The sequence below is a fragment of the Scomber japonicus genome, chromosome 12, assembly GCF_027409825.1.
Source record: "Scomber japonicus isolate fScoJap1 chromosome 12, fScoJap1.pri, whole genome shotgun sequence".
In the NCBI taxonomy this organism is placed as follows: Eukaryota; Metazoa; Chordata; class Actinopteri; order Scombriformes; family Scombridae; genus Scomber; species Scomber japonicus.
The window spans coordinates 16,224,183-16,244,852 of NC_070589.1; the positions used below are offsets into that span (position 1 = coordinate 16,224,183).

The 20,670-nt window shown below is 40.1% G+C and overlaps 1 protein-coding gene across 13 annotated transcripts in view; it reads right to left on the reverse strand.

The window, feature by feature from the left end:
* The window catches only part of mbnl1 (muscleblind-like splicing regulator 1), a 42,319-nt gene extending 34,468 nt beyond the window's left edge, over positions 1-7,851 (reverse strand). For 3 of the 13 annotated variants that reach the window (XM_053330584.1, XM_053330588.1, XM_053330585.1), the window contains exon 1: positions 2,872-3,219. The gene's annotated coding sequence lies outside the window, so the exon portion shown is untranslated. Of the gene's footprint in view, positions 1-1,888; positions 2,216-2,371; positions 2,405-2,871; positions 3,377-7,702 lie in introns of those variants that run through there. The other 10 variants (XM_053330586.1, XM_053330582.1, XM_053330590.1 and 7 more) reach the window with 8 other exon arrangements.
* Between the last annotated feature and the right edge of the window lie 12,819 nt (positions 7,852-20,670).

Sequence of the window (20,670 nt, forward strand, 5' to 3'; positions counted from 1 at the left end):
TATGAATATTAGCATTTATAGGACAAATGAAAAAGAAGACATTCCATATGAAGAACATATAAAGTAGGTCTATGAAAAAGTGACATTTTCATTTTTAATATTGTTGCAGTCATTTTTTTCTTTTTTCCAAGCACAGCTAATAACTTTCAGTGATTTCTTAAAATGTGTTTATTTTAAGAGAACACAGCATTTATCACATTGTACATTTGAAAATGAAAGAAAATATTTTTCTTTCCTGAGCACACACCACACTGTGTAGTCATGTATGCAGTAACCACAAAGCACATGCAGCTTCTTTATCACAATATATAACACGCAAACATATTTTACAAGTGGCCAAATATATTTCCTGTTATCTGTGTAACTTTTATTTTTTCAGTCTTTACATAGGACGGTAAAGCTAATGCATTTAACTGGTGAAGTGTGTTGAGTGTGGTGTTGCTACCAAGTAGATCTGGATCATATCTGCATCCACTTTCTTGTGTTGAGGCCTGCTCTCATATACCAGAGGCAAACAGACCTAGTGCGGTCACAATGTTGAAAAAACAAAACGAAAAGCAAGGTAGTGAGGTAGTGAGGTAGCAGGAAGGAGAATGTGAGAATGAGACCATTGGGGCAGGAGTGTGTTATTAAATCATGTAGCTGTATCTCTCTCCTTCAGAAACAAAGATGCTTAAGATGTCAGAGTTGCAAGCCAGAGCTAATGCAACTGGAGTGTAGGAAAACAAGGACAGGCTTGTGTTGACATGTGTACCTCTGGACACAACAGCAAAGAAATAAGCAGACACTTATTACTGACTCTACAACCAGCAGCTTCGACATGCTGCTCACCCTGCTTATTAGCTCTGTTCAATGGCTCACATACCAGTGAACACTGGTTTAGTTTATGCTATTCTTCAAATTCTGATAGACAGAAGACTAATCATTAGTTACTTGAGTAGAACAGAAATTAATAAATATTAGGGATGGTTAATGAATCATTAAATTACTGGTATAATATGGAGTCTTGTCTCCATCAATTTATTTTAGCTTAGCTTGGAATTTTGTTAAGTGGAAGTTGTCTTACTCAGCTGAAGCTGTGTCAAACTGTTGCTCAGAGGGGTTGAAATGTGGTCATAACACAGTAGGAACATACAGAGAAGCCTTCATGTAATAAAGGCTTAACCTGTCAGCACAGATGCAGCCATGCACATAATCCTGTCTGTAGGGCAGATCCTAGATCATAAGCTACGCACAAGAATGGTGAGCAATTTGCACCTAAATTCACACGCATATACATTCATACACAGTGAGAGCAATGTTATTGTTGATATTATTATCCACAGCATTCCCCTTAATAACAACAGCACGTTCCTCAGCCTTCTGTTGGACAAAAATCAGAAGTCCACCTGTGGCAGAGCTCCATGGTCTCAACAATGTAATCTTCCACACATCTGTCAGTGTTGCGCATGCTTGCATATGTGTACATTCTTGTTATTGGGTACAGTATATATCTCTGTGTGTGTGCGCGCTACTGTCTGAGCCACTCTGAGTCAAAACAACAACATTCCTCATCATTGCCCCAACCACGGACACACCACCAAGAGGAAACCCAGGGAGATGAGGGGGAGGAGGGCAGAGGTGGTGAAGAGAGACAAAAAGTGGAGAAAAGGGAAGGATCGCTAGAGTTTAAAACTCTGAAGATCTTCTAGCTTCCTGCTACCATTCTGTATTTTGCAAATGGGAAATTATGAAATTTGACTCTGACAAACTGCCACATATTACCATGCAGAAGAAAACAGTCTGTTCACCTTAGCATGACCCACACAGACAAACTTAAAGAAAGAAAACCATTGCGGACAATCTCACGAAATGTCCCAAAGACTTAATAAAGTTCAGAACTACTTACTTTCACTTCAGTTCAAACATCGACAAGTAAAATCCCTCTATTTGCTGGGTCTCTCTCTCCCTGTCTCTCTCGTTCTTGCCTTTCTTTGCTTCTCTTCAACTTTCTTTCCTCTCTCTCAGAAACTCCCCCTCTGTCAGACGCATGCAAACACTCACTTAGTCACACACACAAACTAACGCACACACTCCCACAGACAGAGTCACCCTCTCACACACTCTCTCCTCCCGCGACCCGGGAATGCTTGGCAAGATTCTACTGTACTGAAATACAGCGCTCACCATATAAGGTAGCAGCAGCTTCACATGTCACACATAATTTACATGCAGCGGGGCGGGAGTTTGCCTTGCACAGCACACACAAGTGGAAACACACATACAGTGCACACACACATGCAAAACCATGCTTCCTCCCTTAGGCTGACGCAGCAAGACAGGGAAGAGGTACAAGAGAATCACATTTTAACATTCTACTTGTTAACCGAACCCTGCAGGATATCTCCAAACACGTCCAATGTTGAGTCAGACGGAGGGAATGAAAGCTGAGTGGGCGATCTATTGATCCTCCACTGCTTCCTGGAACAACCACGGCCCTCCACACACACACACACACACACGCACACGCACAGGCACACACACACACACACACACACATACACACACAAGAACATTTTCTTGCTAACTAGCGCTACCCTCAAAGTCGCTATTGTGTGTCTGTCTGCTTTGAGCCAAGAATGTGTCTTAGTGGGTGAGTGTGTGTGTGTGCCTATATCTATAAAACAAGCCGTAACAAATAGATGTTAACCCTGTGGCCCACATACTGAACACACACACACGGCAGACACTAAGGCAAACAATCCCCATATCTCTACCTATGCTCCAATGCACAGGCACTTACTTTGGAAAGTAAAGACTGCAGCACACACAGGAGGAAAGATCTAGATACACCAATGAGACAGGGAGGAGGGTTATGAACCAAGCTCTTACCTCTCACATTGCTCTCCAGTTTGTGTGTGTGTGCTTCCGCGTGTCGATTGACTCTGTGTGTTTATGCGTTCAGACAGGCTGCGACAGCAGACCCCCAGGCACCGGCTGGACCATTCTCAGGCAGGCAGGCAGAGCGCAGCAAGGCAGAGCGACTGGCAGAAGAGAGGCAAGCGAGTGAGCGAGTGAATCAGCAGTGAATGAGTAGAGGAGCTGTGCGGAGCCAAGCCGACCAGAGTGAGAGAGAGAGAGAGAGAGAGAGAGAGAGAGAGAGAGAGAGAGAGAGAGAGAGAGAGAGAGAGGGAGAGAGAGGGAGAGAGAGAGGAGGAGTGTTTGTCTGTGTGATTGTGTGTGTGCGCGTGTTGCAGCGCTGGCCGTGTGCGCTAGTGTCTCCCCTCCCCTGCCTCTTGAAGTGGCTGAGCTGGGCTGTGCTGAGCTGTGCTAAGACGAGCTGGGCTGTGTCTCTACTGACTCCCCAGCCTCTGGATTGTCTGTCTGCTGCCTGAGGAAAGTGGTGCTCGCTGGGCGGCAGTAGCAACAGCTGTAGAGGAGGAGGAGGGAACTCTGACTGCACTGAGCATACAGATCCTGCAGTCCCCTCTCCCTCCCTCTCTTCTTCAGTGAAGGCTGGCCACGCCTCCCTAAAACAACACCAGGAAGTGCTGGCTCAGTTACAGCAACACTGCCCTTGCCTATCCAGTCAGGCTGAGTAAGGAGAGAGGGAAGAAAGAGGGAGGAAGGATTTGGAAAACACAGCAAGAATATAAAGATGGAGAAGAAGAAGGAAAATGAGTGACAGGGTAAACACAAAAGCAAGGAAAGACTATGCAGAGTGTGGGCCGGCATCAGAAATAAAAGGCTGGATATTAAATATGAAGGGAGGAAAATGAGACAGACACTAGTGAAACAAGGGATGAGAAGAGGTAAGGAAGAAGAAGAAGGACGGGAGAAAAAGCCAGCTGTAAAGTCTGAAAAGATTAAGGGGTGCGGAGAGAAGAATTTTGGACAAAATTACTGGGAGGTTGCGGCAGATTAGGTCTGGCTTCTATCCTGATCCCCATCTCTTTCTTTCATACTAAATTTCTGCTGTGGCATGCACCCCTCAGACACCTCCCCAGCCTCACACCCACATAAAAGCAGGACATACTGGAATGCACTAAATCTAACTGGACTACCATAGTAATACATTCAGAATAACAGAGAGCTTGTAAATGCTCGGGAAAGGAGAATTCAAAAAGATGCAGACTAGTGCAGTTTGGTTGCAGATCAGCAACATATTGTAAAAAGACTAAAAGAGAGACAGCACTGAGGCAACTACTGCTGCCAACTCTCTTGCATTGTGGTGACTCAAGGCTTCTGCCGCCACAATCATCCTTGCATCCATGGGAATGCCAGAGAAGCTAAAGGAGCCTCCAAAAATTTGATTTGAACTTGATGCTGCAATATCCGGTAGCCATGAAGACAGCAGCCCTGGCATCTGCAGGAATCCTTGCAGATTTTAAACTGTGGGCTGACACCAGATTTTGTGACTGATCCTGCATATATTGTCTATGACTCATGCCATTTGATTGTGATCAAGGAGAAAGTGTATTCACAAAGCTGCCTCTTTGGAATATTGGAAATTAGCTTTTCAATGTCTTTTCATTTACATATATAGTGAGGCAAATCCAACACCCTATAGACTAGTTCAGCTTGTTTGAGATAGACCAAGCTGAATCCATAATCTAATGTGCATGCTGATAAATGAGCCTAGACATAAGAACTCTCTCTGTCCTTGGTTTATTTGCATGTATATTTATAATACTGCAAACAAAAAAATCCCTATGTCTTTCTCATATGTAAAACTGCCACGCCTCAGCTGTCTTTCTGTTCCACCCTTTCCCTCCCTATCTGGACCAGTTTCTACTGCTGCACAGCTCTGTTTAATACAAAGCTGGTGATAAGTCATCTCTAATTTACACAACAGGCCCTTAAACCCCGAGTGACAATCTGTGGTAGAACACCAGCTGCAGTGCTAACCCTTTACATAGCCAATATTCAGGCGCAATGTGAATGTGAAATCACAGGGAGAAAAATATTTTATACCTCAGACAAAAGAAAGATATAGCACTATTATTCATTGTTGAACACATTTTGATACACATATTGGTATTATTAGCCACAGCAGCAAAGTACATGCCTTGAACTCTTTCCAACCATCATTCATTAGTGATGGAAGGAGACCTATTTCCAAGCATGGAAACAGGTCTGCTAAAGCACATACATTATGCCTTTCAGATTAGCATAGCAGTCTGGCGTCTGATCAATGGAAGCAGTAGGTCACTCTAACCTCCAGATGGAGTTTTCCTTGACCCATAATGAAGAAACATGGTGATAGATGTTGTTCCTGCTTAATAGACACATTAGCAATGCCTCCAAAGATCTGGGCCCTCTGCAAAACTCAGACACTGACGTGGAATTTCCCCTTTTCTACTGCAGCTGAGTGTACGCCAGTGCTTCTTTCTTTTTTTTTTTCCTCTGTCCTGCTAGTCCATATTTCCTATTCACTATCTTTCACTATACGCTGTCTCTGAGTCAGTGTTTTCATCACTTTTGTGCATTTACGACTACATCTTAATTCCTCTGAATTTCTCCCCCAGAAAACCACAACCCACTTGTCTATTTGTGACAACCCACAGGACCATATTAGAGTGTAGTTAGTGTAGAGCCGAGCTGTACAATTACAAGATGGTTTGTTCATTCGGCTCTATAAGTCATACTTTCAAGTTTCATTCTGCTTACAATTCGACCAAATGCATAACAGGGAGCTATTTCTCCTTTTCTAGTTCATATTTCTTTATCTGAAGTGAAATCAGCCACATGTGTTAACTTCCTGCTCTACGTGTCTTGTATCGCAGATAAGATGATGATGTGACCGTTGTTCTCTTGAGGAGATCAATGCAGCCTTAGAGTTGTTAAAGTATGAGCAAAGAGCAACAGGAATCAACATGCAACTGTTCACACACACACACACACACACACACACACACTAAAGTTAACAAACCGAAAACAGGAAGAGGTGTGTGTATGTGGTGTAGTTAAAGGGGAATTCCACTGACTTTACACATCAAGATCAGTTAACTGGTCATGGTGAGTACTTCTCAGTTTTATAATGTCTTCTTTGGCTTTGGGGGGAGCTTTGTCAAGTCTGAGAAAGTAACTTTAATGTTACTATCAAGTTGCTTCATGGGATTTTGTGGCATCCAGCAGTCTTTGGAGCTTAATCCGTATGAAGCACATAATTCAGGATATCGCTGCTTCTGCTGCATCCTTTTTCATCATTCTTTTTTTATTTTCATCATTTCTTTTTTTTTCAAGTCCTTCAAATGTATGAACATTATATAATAAACTGCTTGAGTGCTCTATAAAGCAAGCACATTTTTTAAAAAGTAGAGCGCTCAGAATATTCTAGAAAGTCCCTAAAATTCAATTCAGATTTATATCAGTCACATGAGCCTTACGCAAACATGGTCTTATATGAGTGACCCTTCTGACTCTGTCAAACTATCAAATCCTAACCTTTCACCTTTGGCCCCACCTACCCTTATTTTCTTTCCCTCCTCCCTGATGAACGCAACTTTCCACCTTAAGCTTCCCTATCATCTAAGCACTCTGCTATTTCCCAGCCATCTGTAAATGACACTGGCTGGCTGATGTGAACTCTCACTCCACTGAGGAAATGTCCCAGAGCTTTTGTGTGCCAAACTGTGACAGCTCATCTATCACTACGGCCGCAAATACACATTACACTCCCATTACAGACCATCACAGCAACAACTGCAACAGTACACAGTCATGCAGAAAGACCCACAGCAGGGATCTGCAATCAACGTCAGCTATTTAACTATAATTTATTTTGAGGGCTGCAGAATTGAAAAGCTAAATATTGCTTTTAAATAATTTCTGCACTGAAAATGGTTCCTGGTTGCGTTGCATGTTATTTTGAAATAGAGTGAGGAGTATCCCACATACACAACAACGTTATAAATATGCTACACATTACTAAAATGTGCAAAAAAGTGGGACAAATTGTAGATGTGTAAATACTGACAAGCACACCTTCTAGTGTGAATTTAACAGTCTCTTTGCTGCATACTTAGTGGTTTTCTCTTAACTTCTTTCCACTTTGACGCAGTGAGGGGAAGCAGGTGTAATTCAAGCTGTCAGGTTTGAAATACAGAGAGAGGAAATAGCACACTGTCTTGTCCCCATCTGACACCACAGTGTATGTGTGTGTGTGTGTGTGTGTGTGTGTGTGTGTGTGTGTGTGTGTGTGTGTGTGTGTGTGTGGTGTGTGTGTGTGTGGTGTGTGTGTGTGTGTGTGTGTGTGTGTGTGTGTGTGTGTGTGCACCATTCAAGCTTGAAGCTTATCTTGGAGATAAAGCGAAAACGAATGGAAACACCCTTTGCAACGAGGCCTTTAACTTGGGCTTCCAGCAATTCTTCAGTCTACACGTAGCCTGCATATTTACGGCTATGAACAGCCAAATATTAAATACACAAAACAAATCCAACATTCATACAACCTTTACAGTGCAGAGAAAAGCTGAGCAATATTGTATGAAGAGCAAAATAGTATATGTGTGCCAGAAACTTTCCTTCCATGTAAAATATCACAGAAAATAAGTTCTACAAGAAGAGGAAACTACCACCAATTACGCAACCACGAAGTCTTGATAAATATATAAAAATACAACAACGAAACAAAATAGAAACACAAATTACAACATTACCCATAAATTATTTAAGCATCCTACAAACACTCAGATAATGATTTTACAGACAGCAAGCTTACCTGTGTGTCTGTCTAGTGCTGATGTGCCACTGGAACAGACGAAGCCACTTCACCACAGGTCATGCTGACGCAATGCATTGCGGGATACACTAACATCTTGATTTCTCTCTTCCTCTACTTCTCTCACTCAGTTCTCTCACTCACTCATAATAGCACCTTCTGCTTAGCAACGGCCATACCACAAATGTGGTCAGGTTTACAGCAAACCATCACTGCGCAACATCAAGTCTCCATGACAACCACTCCTTATCTAATTTGCATCTTCTGCTTGTATTATCTACTGATGCCAAATATGGTTACCTTGTTATTCTCCCCGCCCCTTTCTGCATCCCCTTTTTATAACTTCCTCTTTCCCTCCATTTTCAGAACTGTACGTGCTTTGTTTATTATATATATTCACACACAGGCATGTCTGCATGTTTGCAGCTTGTGAGTGTGTGAAAAGAGGAAGTGCCTGTGACTTTAGAGCAGTTTGCAGCCAGCAAGATAAGCAGTGAAACAGCTTTCTAAATCAGGAAGTGGGGTGTTGTAAAGGTTGCTGTTGAGAAACTTAAAAAAGAAAGGGGACTTGCAGTATGTTATCACAATATCCACATGGCAGGTACATCGTCACAGGATTTAACTTACCGCCTCAGTCAGGCTGGTGCGAGCATTTGGCCTCCTCTCCTTCCTGTCTATCAAACTATCACCGGAATGTCGAACCAGGCCCCTGGAGCCCACACACACACAGCAACACTCAGCAGCACTCAGCACCTGTCTCCGACTGCCAGCTCAGAGAAAGAGACACGGTCAATCACAATGGACAGCACAGCAAAGGAGAAAGAGCAGAGACGAGTGGAAGGCAGACTGCTGCTGACAATGTCTCTCATATTGTGTTTTTCAAATTTGAAATATTCCAAAGGTTCTGCATCTCATTTCATGTTGCAAAGTAATTTTGGTTTCACACTACAGACTTGAGGGTACTAATAACAATACACTAGAAATAAAGAAGTTTTCAGGGAAAAGAGTATATTGTGGTATTCCATGACAAATCTGACAGATTGAGAGACCTTATTTCTGGCATTTTGGTGACTTGATGTTATATGTATATGCATTGCTAGTTTAAAAAAATATATTATTAAATTGAATCAATCGATGTACTATATGACAGAAATGTCCAAATTAATTACATCTATACTCATATATGTATACTGTATAGTTCTAACAACCTTATGTTAGGGTACATTTACTCAAGATTGGTGGGGTACCCCAAAGTTAAGGTGAAGCCAGATAACACCTTTGGGTTGAGGGGAAAAATGCTTAATTTGTGCTAAACACTCCTTCAATGTTCTACCATCAAGTTGTATCTTTTTGTACCATAAAGTAGTGCTTCCCCATCTGAGGAAAATAAATAATTTAAAAATAAATAATTTTTTGCTTGTTAAAAAAATGACCTTTTCCTTCTCGTGTCTAAAAATCATTCAGAGGACATAGCTTGTGATGTGGGGAGTCTGGGGACACAAGTGGACACTGCCCTGAGGGGTAACAAGCCAAAAAGGTTAGGACCCACTGCCATGAAGCAATACAGAAGTTTTTGGACAGAAACCCACAGAGTAGCATACATAATCACTGTGTTGTTTCTTTACAGGAATTATACTTTTACTAATGTTGATAGCTAGGTGATTTATTGAAAAACTGTAAACATCACAAACTTTTCTATGATTCCTGTCTCTCTTCCATTTACTGAGAATATTATCAGGAGATACAACCTCCCATATCAAGCTTTCTAGGCACATTATCTATCCATCTGACACGTTAACTAACCAGGCAGTGCCTGGTGCAGCTCTGAGGAAGCATCAGAGGCCCTGAGCACCAGCCGGCCTCCCCTCCTCTGGGCTGCAGGCTGGTGGGACTCAGGGGAATGGAAGTCAATGAAACCAGGCCTAATTTAGACTTCACTCCTCCACGAGCTGCCAGGAATCAGAGTGAGACTCCTTCCCTTTTTAGGGCTCCATGGACACTGCAGTCTTCAAGTGGCACTACTGCATTCCTATCTACACTAAGGAGCTGGAGAGAGTGAGAGAGGTGACAATCAAAAATGTATTATATAGAGGTGCCAATTTATTTATTTATTTAATTTATTATCTAGGTCTAACAGTTGTTACCTTGCAGAGTGTGAAATTACTCACGCAGTACGCTTAGGTAAGATTCCAGTTTTGACTCTTTCACCTATATCTTATCTTTACAGCACTTTCAGTCGATACATAGACAGCTTGGTCCTGTAAATGACTTAAAAATGACTGCTGTTGCCCAGTGTAACAACACAGCTTGTCATAAATTCACACTAGTAATTAAGCATGAAGAGGGAACTAATCAGAGGGTCTATACTTACACTATCCACTGAGCCAGGCCCTTACACTGTGTCATGTAATCTTTAATAACCCCGGTCTGCACTGAAAGTTGATGCTGTCGACCTAGAAGTATATTTTCTGATCTGGCTGATTGTCATGTGACAGAGAGAAAGAGTAGACACATCATCCATGATAACAAACTACACCGTATTCTATTTTAGAAATTTAAAAATGAATTGATAGCTTCCCAACTTCTGTGGTATAAATAAACCTGAAAATGAAAAAATATGACCTACTACACTGATTGAATTTCCCTAATGTATAACACACTTGCTCAAAAAGCACATATTAAAATAAGCAAAACTAAATGTGCTAATTTGCCTTCTTTAAAGACACACACCACTAAAAAGCAAAAAGTGACAGGGCAAGGCAGCACTCCAACATGCACACTCATGAAGATGATAGACACGTCAATATTTATTAACCGTGGCAGCCCATGTATTCAAAATAAATGGATTAGATGAGGATTACTCATCGAGCCTCTACTCTCTTCTCATCCCTGTGTTTTCTACTCGTGATATGACTACTCATGTATTATTTAAGACAGTGATCTCATAAGCCATGGTATGGAATACACAACAGGATTAGCTATGGTGGAGTGCTGAAGCCCCGTTTTCACCTCCCATCATCCTATGGGATAACCCACACATACATGACTGCAATTTTACTGAAGTGTGTGGAATAACCCCAGAACAGATCCATTCACACTGACATAATCCCATTACTCTATCCGAGGTCCCTGTCTGACCAACCCGTATAATAAGGAAATAAAGGAAACTAAGGCAATATTCATTAGTAACTGTTTTTAAAAAGAGAATTATGTATGAGCCTTGTGTGATGGACAACAATAATTCGATTAACCTCCCTTTGCAGGAATTGCGTATTGTTATTTCAATAGAAAATGTATTATTTTTAGAGTATTTTAGTAAATCTTTGGCTGTAAGTTAAAACATTCATGGACCATTAAGAAGGCTGTTGAGACTTGTTTATCCTGCCTCCTCCATATCAAAATCTACAACTCCAGCTTTCTCACCATCATATGTAGTGCAGTTCAAGTAAATTCCAGCAGTTCTTTAGATGCTTATCTACTATTTAAGATCATTTATGGGAGCTCAGAAACTCTCTGACGTACAGTAAAAAAGTCAGTAAAAAAGCTCCATTATTAGACGCTATTGAAGTGACATTGACAAAACATAACATTATAGTCGTCTGATGGTTTTTAATTTGTGCCTGTCTTGCCAGATGACTCAGACTACAGCTCAGTCATCCAGTGGGAAAGTAGTTATTAAGTAGTAGAATTGTGTTCAGCCATTAATTATCCAAAAGGTTCTCCTAATCATTAATTGTTGCAATTTGTACACTGTATACTGAAATACACATAATATATAATAATTTCCTTTAACAAAGCTTCAAATGTACATGTTGAGATTTGGATTCCTTTTGCCTTTTTTATGTTTGTTGCTATAAAATAAAATAGTGGGACTTTTTTTTTTTCAACAATCAATATTCAATATTCATCTAACGACAAAGTGATCTATTTTGCCACCAAACATGCTTTCAATGGGAAACTTCAGTAAAAGAAGTAGAAGATGTTTAGACAGAAACATATTGAGATGTGATAAATTAACAGTAATGTTATTAATCATGAATTTTATTCACCTGTAACATACACCCTTATGAAGCTTTTGTGGGTCAAGAAACAACATTGACTCTACATCAACAACATCCCACACACTATCAACTAATTACATTGCCCAGATGTTTAGCAGCTTCACCTCATTGGGGGAACTTACTAGGACCAAGAGTAGGTGTGGAAAAAGGTTCAACCACCAGACAAAATATCACAAACATTTTCTTTACAGTAGAGTCCCTCCACTTAGTAACCTAGCAACCAGTGAACTCAACATGGCATCTATTGTAAGTCTAAAACTAGCTAAGCTGAGCGCCAGACATAATTATATCTCTCCTCAGCCAATCGCATAAGGCTCTGAGCCATAAATAACAGACTGCTCCCCTACAGAGCACCAGTCTGTGCCGAAAAGTCAACAAACACTTTCTCCACTAGCAGCTCTTGCTCACTACTGGATTCGTCTTGCTCTGAGGAAGACAAACACAGGGGGAGAAAGACAGAAGCCTATAAAGAGCGAGATAGAGAGAGTGGAGAGGAAAAGAAAAACAAATGTAGTCTATGATTACTGAGTCATAATGAAGGCTGTTGGATGGGACCATGGCTATGAGCTATGTTATTAAAAACAGTGCAGAGTGTCTGGAAAACCTACAGGTCTCTATTTGAAACACTGGCATGCAGGATGACAAGGACACATAGCACACAATTTAAAAAATCCTTTCAAATAGCTTCTTCAGCCTTTGATTTTCAAAACACCATTATACCATTTCACAAATATTATACTAATAATCTCAATAGCAGAAGCTCTCTTCCTCTCTTCCAAGGACTCCGCCTGCAGGCCTTATTATTACCCTGCGGGTGTTCTTGCCAGACAGCTACCACAGCGCTCTGCGAAACAGCTTAGTCTCTGGGGCCTTATATTTAGATTTTACGACCAATATTGAATTCTGACCCACGATATTTTCACTGGGGTGATTTAAGATGTCACTTCGATGGGGCAACAAGTTATGACTGCAATTACGATCAGGTCACATCACATGGCTGAAAGAGGACATTTGTTCCCCTCCGGGTGATGAGAGATGGAATTGGGAATGTGCCTGCATATGAGACATTACCAACGTGTTACAAAGTTACAGCGCACTTGTTTTACTTAGGGGATTTGAGAATTTACCTTACCTCTTAATGTCATTCCATCGTTGTCATTGTGGTGACAAGTCACAATGACAAAACAAGTGTGTGATTATGCAATGGCCGAGCAATTTCTAAAGTGACCATTTGAACTTCTGTGAGACACATTCATTTTTATGATATGTGATCACATCAAGAGAGGCCAGTGCACCAAAATATCATGTCTTGTTACATATTTCGTGAGATCCAGTATGTAAACATTACTGTAAGAAGTATCATGAGACATCCTTGGCATGTATCACATAATAAAAGCAGATACTGTATGTCCTAGATCCTTTTACCTTTTCAATATCATGTGCAATATTACTTTTTATTATTGTGCAATATTACTTTTTTATTACTTTTTCAATATCATTGCCAATATAACTTTTCAATAACATGTAATCTTTTCTATTTTTCTTTACTTGTTTTGCTACGTTGATCATGTTATTTTATTAGTCACAAGTGTTAGCATTTACTCCTCAGACACTTTACATTTATCACTCTATTGTTTTCATTCTTATGTTGTCAAATTTGAGCAATCTCTCGCACATGAATTTCCTTTGGGATTAATAAAGTTCTATCCTGTCTAAGCTTATTTATCATGCCCTCCTATGCTATTTGTTTTATTTAGCACCTCTCACACTGGGAGGTGATACTTTCTAGACTTAAGTGTGATGTATCCTGTGAGTCATGATCCTTTCCCTGTTTGTGAGATATAAAGTTCATGTAGGTCCACATCTTGTCTAGGATTAGGTCAATATTAGCCTTTAACTGAATTTATTGGCCAGGCATGACACCTGTTGAAACTCTGGAGTTCACTCCTCGACTACTGCTACGTCATTTTTTCCACTTTGAAGACACTAACATTCTGGGGGGGAGAGAAAGCACTGCATACTTGTCATTTTTCTGATTTGATGCAATGGAAAGGGCCTGATATAGAGCACAGTGTCCGCCTAGACTGTGACTATTAGAAATTGTATTATTATGATGTTATCCTTAAAAGCTTATAATATTTTATACAGGATCAGTAGTTGATAAACCTAAAGTGAAATCATGAATTGGTAATATTATATTTAAAACAAAAATAGACAAATCTCTTGTCAAAAATAGACAAATCTCTTGTATCTCTGCATGGAAATATGAAGGACAAAAGTATTCCTTTAGATGTGAGGAAACTGTGTGTGGTGCTTCAAACAGAACAGTCTGACCCCTCTCTCAGCTCCCAGAACGTTTTCTTCAAGCTTCCCCATTGGGATTCTGGTAGCCTACATTCCCTGCTTCAAGGTCGGCAGCAGTGGCAAATTAAATTACTTGTCCTGTTTTGTGGTGTTGGCGCCAGGTCAACTGCGACTTGGCTAAAATGATGAGTGCGGGATTTTGCAGGGAGCCGTATTTGTCCTTACCCCCTGGTGTCATGTTTGCAAAGCGGCTAGCAACGATGAAAAGAGCTGAAATCAAAAGCAGCGTATTAAATTCTGCTTCTGTAATCACTTGCAAAAAATCAATTACCTCTGCTTTCAAATGCACCACTTTATACCGTTGTCCTTTGGGCTTACTCTGCTGCTGGAGGATGTCATGTGCTTGCACATGGAGTGAAGCTTGAGTACTTCAGGCTTAATATTGTAACACTGTCACTACAGTACATGCCACCTGCTGGCCATCTTCAATATGACATGTGGTAAACAAAAGTAAGCATATTTTTTTTAATGATTGCTACTGTTATTGTGCTTGAAAACAATGACTTTGTGCATTCCCAGCAACAGTGATATCTGAGTTGATTTAACAGTATTTTACACAGACATCTTTCATGCAGCAGAGTGTGTTTCTACAGTCACAATGCATTTCTGTCATCTAGGCTGTCAGCTTCTTGTGTTAGCTGTCTCTACAGCAGCTAGAGGAGTTTATCTCACAGTGACTGGGGGGGTTGTTATCAGCGGACAAACAGCTTACACACTGTGGAAAGGGAGGAACTGAAAGTATGTAATGTGGTGTCAAAACATGACACAAGCAAACAGGCGACTTGATATTATGCTACACTCAGCTGGTCAAATATGTGCCATAGAAAAACAATGTCATCTAGCAAAATTGTGGCAGAGCAGCGGGGGACTTCAGTGACAAAAATCACATCACCAAATATAAGAAATGGGTTATATCTAATTTCTTTAGGAATAACGTATGTGGTATTCACCCATAAGTCATTTGTTCCACCAGACCCGCTATATCTGCCTGCCTTCAGGACATCACCTGTGCTTATCTCTCATGTTTTAATGTCTACTGGTCTCCATCAGTGTCCAAAGCTATTTAATTATCTCTATGAGGTGGCAAGTGTCGCCTAATGTATTAATTCCTCTTTGAGAAAGTGTAGTCTGGGTGTGTTCAGCATACTCTGACATCACTGTTAGTTGTGGTCAGAGGTGCTGCAGATTTGAGGCTTTCAACCAGAAGAGGTCAGTGAAACAGTGTTTTTTATCTTGGTGTTAGGTTACTCTTGGTGTTGGGACTACTGGACACTAGAGAGCAGCAGAGCAGCACCATCCAAACACTCACAGGATCATATTCTTTCTTCAAAGTATACTGTATAGGCATAGTGTTATTACTGTAAAGCAGCATGTAGTAACACACACACACACACACACACACACACACACACACACACACACACACACACACACACACACACACACACACACACACACAAACAGCTAACAAAAACACCAACCATCTGATCATTATTACAGTGTGGGAGCTCAGATAGATAACATTATACAGTGCTGCTTGAAAGTTTGTGAGCCCTTTACAATTTGCTAGTGACAACCCAAATTTCTCTTCTTTAAATAAGGCACGGCCTCACAGACTCACACCTGATTGTCATCCCACTGACTGAAACACCCAACTCTAATTTCCCTTTTAAATGAATTGATCCTGAATCTGAATCCTGGAGGTTCACATACTTTTGGCTCACTCAAATATGTAAGATTGGATAATTTTCCTGAATAAATGAATTAATAAGTTTGAGGTTTTTGTCTCATTTGTTTAATTGTTTTCTCTTTATCTAGTTTTAGGACTTGTGTAAAAATCTTAACATGTTTTAGATCATATTTATGCAGAAATAGAGGAAATTCTAAAGGGTTCGCAAACTTTCAAGCTGTATGTTAGCAAAAAGACTACCTTTATGCATTTTAATCATATTAACAATGATTTAAAGAAAAAACAGTTCCTCCCCTTTCACATAGACATGGACTGTGCTAGACCACAGACTACACCTCTCCCAAGCACCTATTGTTGCTTTACGTTGACAGAGTAGATGAATATTTAACAAGAGAAGGGAAAGTGGTAGGTATCAGATCACTAAGAAGGAAATAACACTCATCTCATCATGCAACCCGAATATCAAAACTCTGATGACAGACTAGATTGCTGCTTTTTGATTGATTACTTATTTCTTTGTTCACCCAATGGTAAGCTTTTAATCAGCTTTAAATGAAAAATGACACAGACGGGTACACACTGTGTGTTTACACGTCAGATGGGGTCATGTGGTGGGTTGAATGCCAATGAGAAAGATGCAGTCAAGGTGAAAGTGTGTGCAGTCAGCACCATGGACAACGAACAGAAGCTCATCCAGGTGATCAGAGTGATGCAAACGGAAATTAGAAAGCTGGAGCTGGAAAACTTGGGCCTAAGGAGGAAAGCTGGAGCTGTTTTTCGAAAAACTGCAACAGTACCCATCATGACAGCAGAATGCAGAGGTAGACTTCTATACTTTAACTGTTTTTGGATTGATAAACAATGATGGAAAGTAACTGAGTACATTTACTCAAGTGATACAATTCTTAGGTTCTATTTTATTACTACTTTATATTTCCACTCGACTACATTTCAGAGGGAAATAATGTCCTTTCTACTCCATTTATTTGACATTTATCTGCTAATTGATTTGTTAATATTCAGATGAAGATATGATTCAAAGGATAATATAACAAGCTTTTCAAACACAACACATTGTTAAAGATGAAATCAGTGGTTTCCAACTAATTTGGCTTTTGACATCTTACGAAAAGCAGTGTGTAGTCGGAGTCACATTTTAGATGTCTATGAGTTGTTAACAGCTCCATCAAATACTGATTTCCCCCTCTAAAGTTCTCACATGGTTTCATTTCAATACAAATTTAAATGATCCAATATTTCACCAAAAATCAAAGATTAAAGAAAAATTCCAAAAACAACACCTAGGTTGGGAACCACTGGACTAAACTATCTGACTGTAAATAAAGTAGTAGCTCCACATCCAGCAACTACAACAGTAATATGCTGCTTACAAGGGGTGGGAATCTCTTGGCAACTCAGATTCAATTAAACTCCAATTCACAGGGCTACGATTCAATTCTAAGACGATTATTGATGCATCTCAACCTATCACATCCTCATTTTTCTTTATTACTACTACTTTTTCATCAACTGATACTAGAAGTCAGATGAACTGCCTTTTTTATTTAGAAAGTAGGCCTACTTTCAAAATCTGAAGGTCGACATTCAACATGCATGTTAAACATAAAAGTCTCCACATTAAGTAGATCAAAATCTGTCAATAATATAGACCTAGTAGAGGTGAATCTCACCTGCCTGTTTGAGAGTAACAAACTGAGGGCGGAGAGCAGTGCTGTTTGGTATCATGTCTCCAGCAATGCAAAGCAACCTCTCTGCTGTACTGTTAGATCCGGGACAGACATCACTGTCCAACACGTTGAGCAGCTGCAGGGTTGTAGAGATGAGACAGACTGAGCTTCTCACCTCAGAGTTTATGTTGCTTCATGCTGCAGTGTGCGTTGGTCAGCTGCTCTATTAGCTGCGCCACTCCGCTAACGGTACCGTTAGCGTTAGCTGAGTGACAGCATTAAACGTTCACATTAAACTTCACGTCTCACAAAGGTAATTATTTAGTCATTTAATTAAAAAAAAAATGCTTGCAGTCTTCTTTTTAAGATGAACTACAGATGAACTCTCGCGTGTGCGCACTTTAAGATATCCGGCCGCTTCGCTGCCCTCACTATTTGGTTCCGTCAACATCAAGTTATTACAAGTCACATCAAGGTTTAAATAATCGATTCTTGACCGTTGTGAATCAATGCAGAGTCGCCCACGTCTGCATCGTGATGCATAAGATAAGATAAGATACGATAGAGGTACTTTATTAATCCCTTGGAGGGGAAATTGAATGTCACCTCACAAAAACAGCCATCATGCAGCAAGGAAACATACAGACTCAAGCAGTACAAGATAAATGCAAAGCACCACATCATCATTAATCAAACAATCCACAACGCTCAGACGTCAACAGCAATGTTCATTTAAAAAAACTCATTGCATCAGGTATAAACCCTTCTAAATCTTTCTGTAGAGCACCTTGGCATCACTAGCACTAAAGGATCTCTTCAGTTCACTAAAAACACCAAACAATGGCTGGTCCTTTTTAAGCAGGAGGCTACTGAGTTTCCTGCCTACTCTCTTCTCCATGACCACCTCTAGTGAGTCAGGGGGAAAACCAATGATGGATCCTGCCTTTAATATTAACTTGTTGATCCTATTTCTGTCATCTGACTTCAACCCCCAACCCCAGCAGACAACAGCATAAAAAGCACACTAGCTGAAATACTTTGATAAAAGACATTTAAGAGTGGCCTGCTGACATCAAATGACCAAAGGAGGAAGAACATCCGTGCCATTTTTACAAAGGCCCACCTTTGTAAAAATGGCACAGATGTTCTCTTTCCAGTCCAGGCTGTTATCCACAAGGACGCCAAGGTACCTGTAGTATGGGACCACCTCAACAGCCACATCATTGATAAGTACAGGAGTCACTGGTATCTTTTTCTTTCTAAAATCAATGATAAGTTATTTTGTCTTATTTAGGTTTAAAATTAAATGGTTTTCATCAAACCACTTGACAAAGCTGTCGATTTTCTTTAAGTAGGATAAGTGGTTGTCTCCAGTGATGCAACCAACAAGTGCAGAGTCATCGTAAAATTTCTGTAAGTGGCAGTTAGAGACCAAACTTGACCTCCAGTCCAAGGTATACAGGGTGAATAAAAAGGGTGACAACACTATACCCTCTGGTGATCCAGTATTGGTTAAAATAGTTTTGGATACCGCATCACCAATTTTCACAAACTGAGGTCTAGATGTGAGGTATTCCATTACCCATGCAATTGAGTTGTTATTTATTTTCCAGTTCAGCAGTTTCTTAACTAAAATATGTGGCTGAATTGTATTAAAAGCATTTGAGAAACAGAAAAATAAGATTCTCGCAGATGCACCAGCTGACTCCAAGTGCCTATAGACTCTGTGTAGCATATAAAGTAGAGCATCATCTAAAACCAACACCCCTCCTATATGCAAACTGGAGTGGATCCTGGTGTGCAGAAACCTGCCTACTAAAATGCCCAAGGACCACTCTTTCAAAACATTTCATGATCTAGGAGGTCAGGGCTATGGGCCTAAAATCTTTAAGATCACGGACATTTGCTTTTTTAGGCACTGGCACAATCCACACTGGCATCATATAATCGAGAGATTTTCCCTCCCCTACTGCTTACACATTCATGCTTCAGTATTCATAATATAATGATGTCATATATAATATAGCCGTCAGAGGGATGAAATTAGTACTTTTTCTTGGTACTAGTACTAATACTTTAAGTACATTTTGCTGTTAGTGCTTACTGAACTTGGATTTTTCATGAAGGATTTTTACTTGTAATTGGATATTTTTTATATTGCTATATTGCTATATTTTACTTAGGCAAAGGGTCTGAGCTTGATTAATTACCCTTAAAAAGCACACTTTAGGCTGTAAAATGAGTCTACGATAATTACTTGATCATTTGATAATAGTTGTAGCCTTTAATGTGCCTTATTGTCTGGTCTGTAATATCTTCTTTTAATAGGAGTTAAGACAGTGGCCTCACGTATTTGTTGTATTTCTTCTTTCTTTGATTCAGAGAGCGTCATCATGACAGTGAGAAGATATTCAGTCTTCCAGCCTTTGGTCAGTCATCGGAATTTGCATCTGGGCCATTGCAGTGAACAGTGGACTGGAAAACAGCAAAGAGGAGAAAAAGCATGGTCAAACTGAACATATCTGACACTGTAGTATCTGTATTACTCAGAAAGTTGAACATATCAAAAGGTGGCTTGAAACACTTCATGAATGTTTTTCTACTTTCTCTCCATTATCTGTAAAGCAGGGAAAAAACAGTTTGGGCGAGATGTAAACATCCAAGGACTCTATCTTGGTTTACTTTGCTTTTGTTTGTTACCATGTTTGGTTACCTGTTTACAAGAGTCAAGAAGCACTTTCTTTGTCTTTGCAGTTGTAAGGCCATGCATGCAGTGATCTGAAGAATATAGCACATTATGGGCACAGATCCTCAACACAACCTACACATTACATAGCACCACACTGCCTAAATGTCCTAACCTTTTGTATAAACAGTCTTGAGAAAAAGCATGGTCAAAGTCAATATATCTTGCACGTTCATGGTTTCTTTTTTCTTAAAAAAAAAGTAACTTAGCTTAATTACCGTCTAAGAAATTATGAAAGTTAGCAAGAATAAAGTCTTTTTTCTGTCCTTGGTGCTTTCTTGTCAACAGTTGTTTTTAGTTCAACCAATTATTTTGTCTTCACAGTAGTTGTTACTCTTTTACACAACGCTACTTACAGCTTTTTTCGTCGTAATAGAGTTAGACATTAAATGTAATACCCAGTAACCCGCTGCGATATG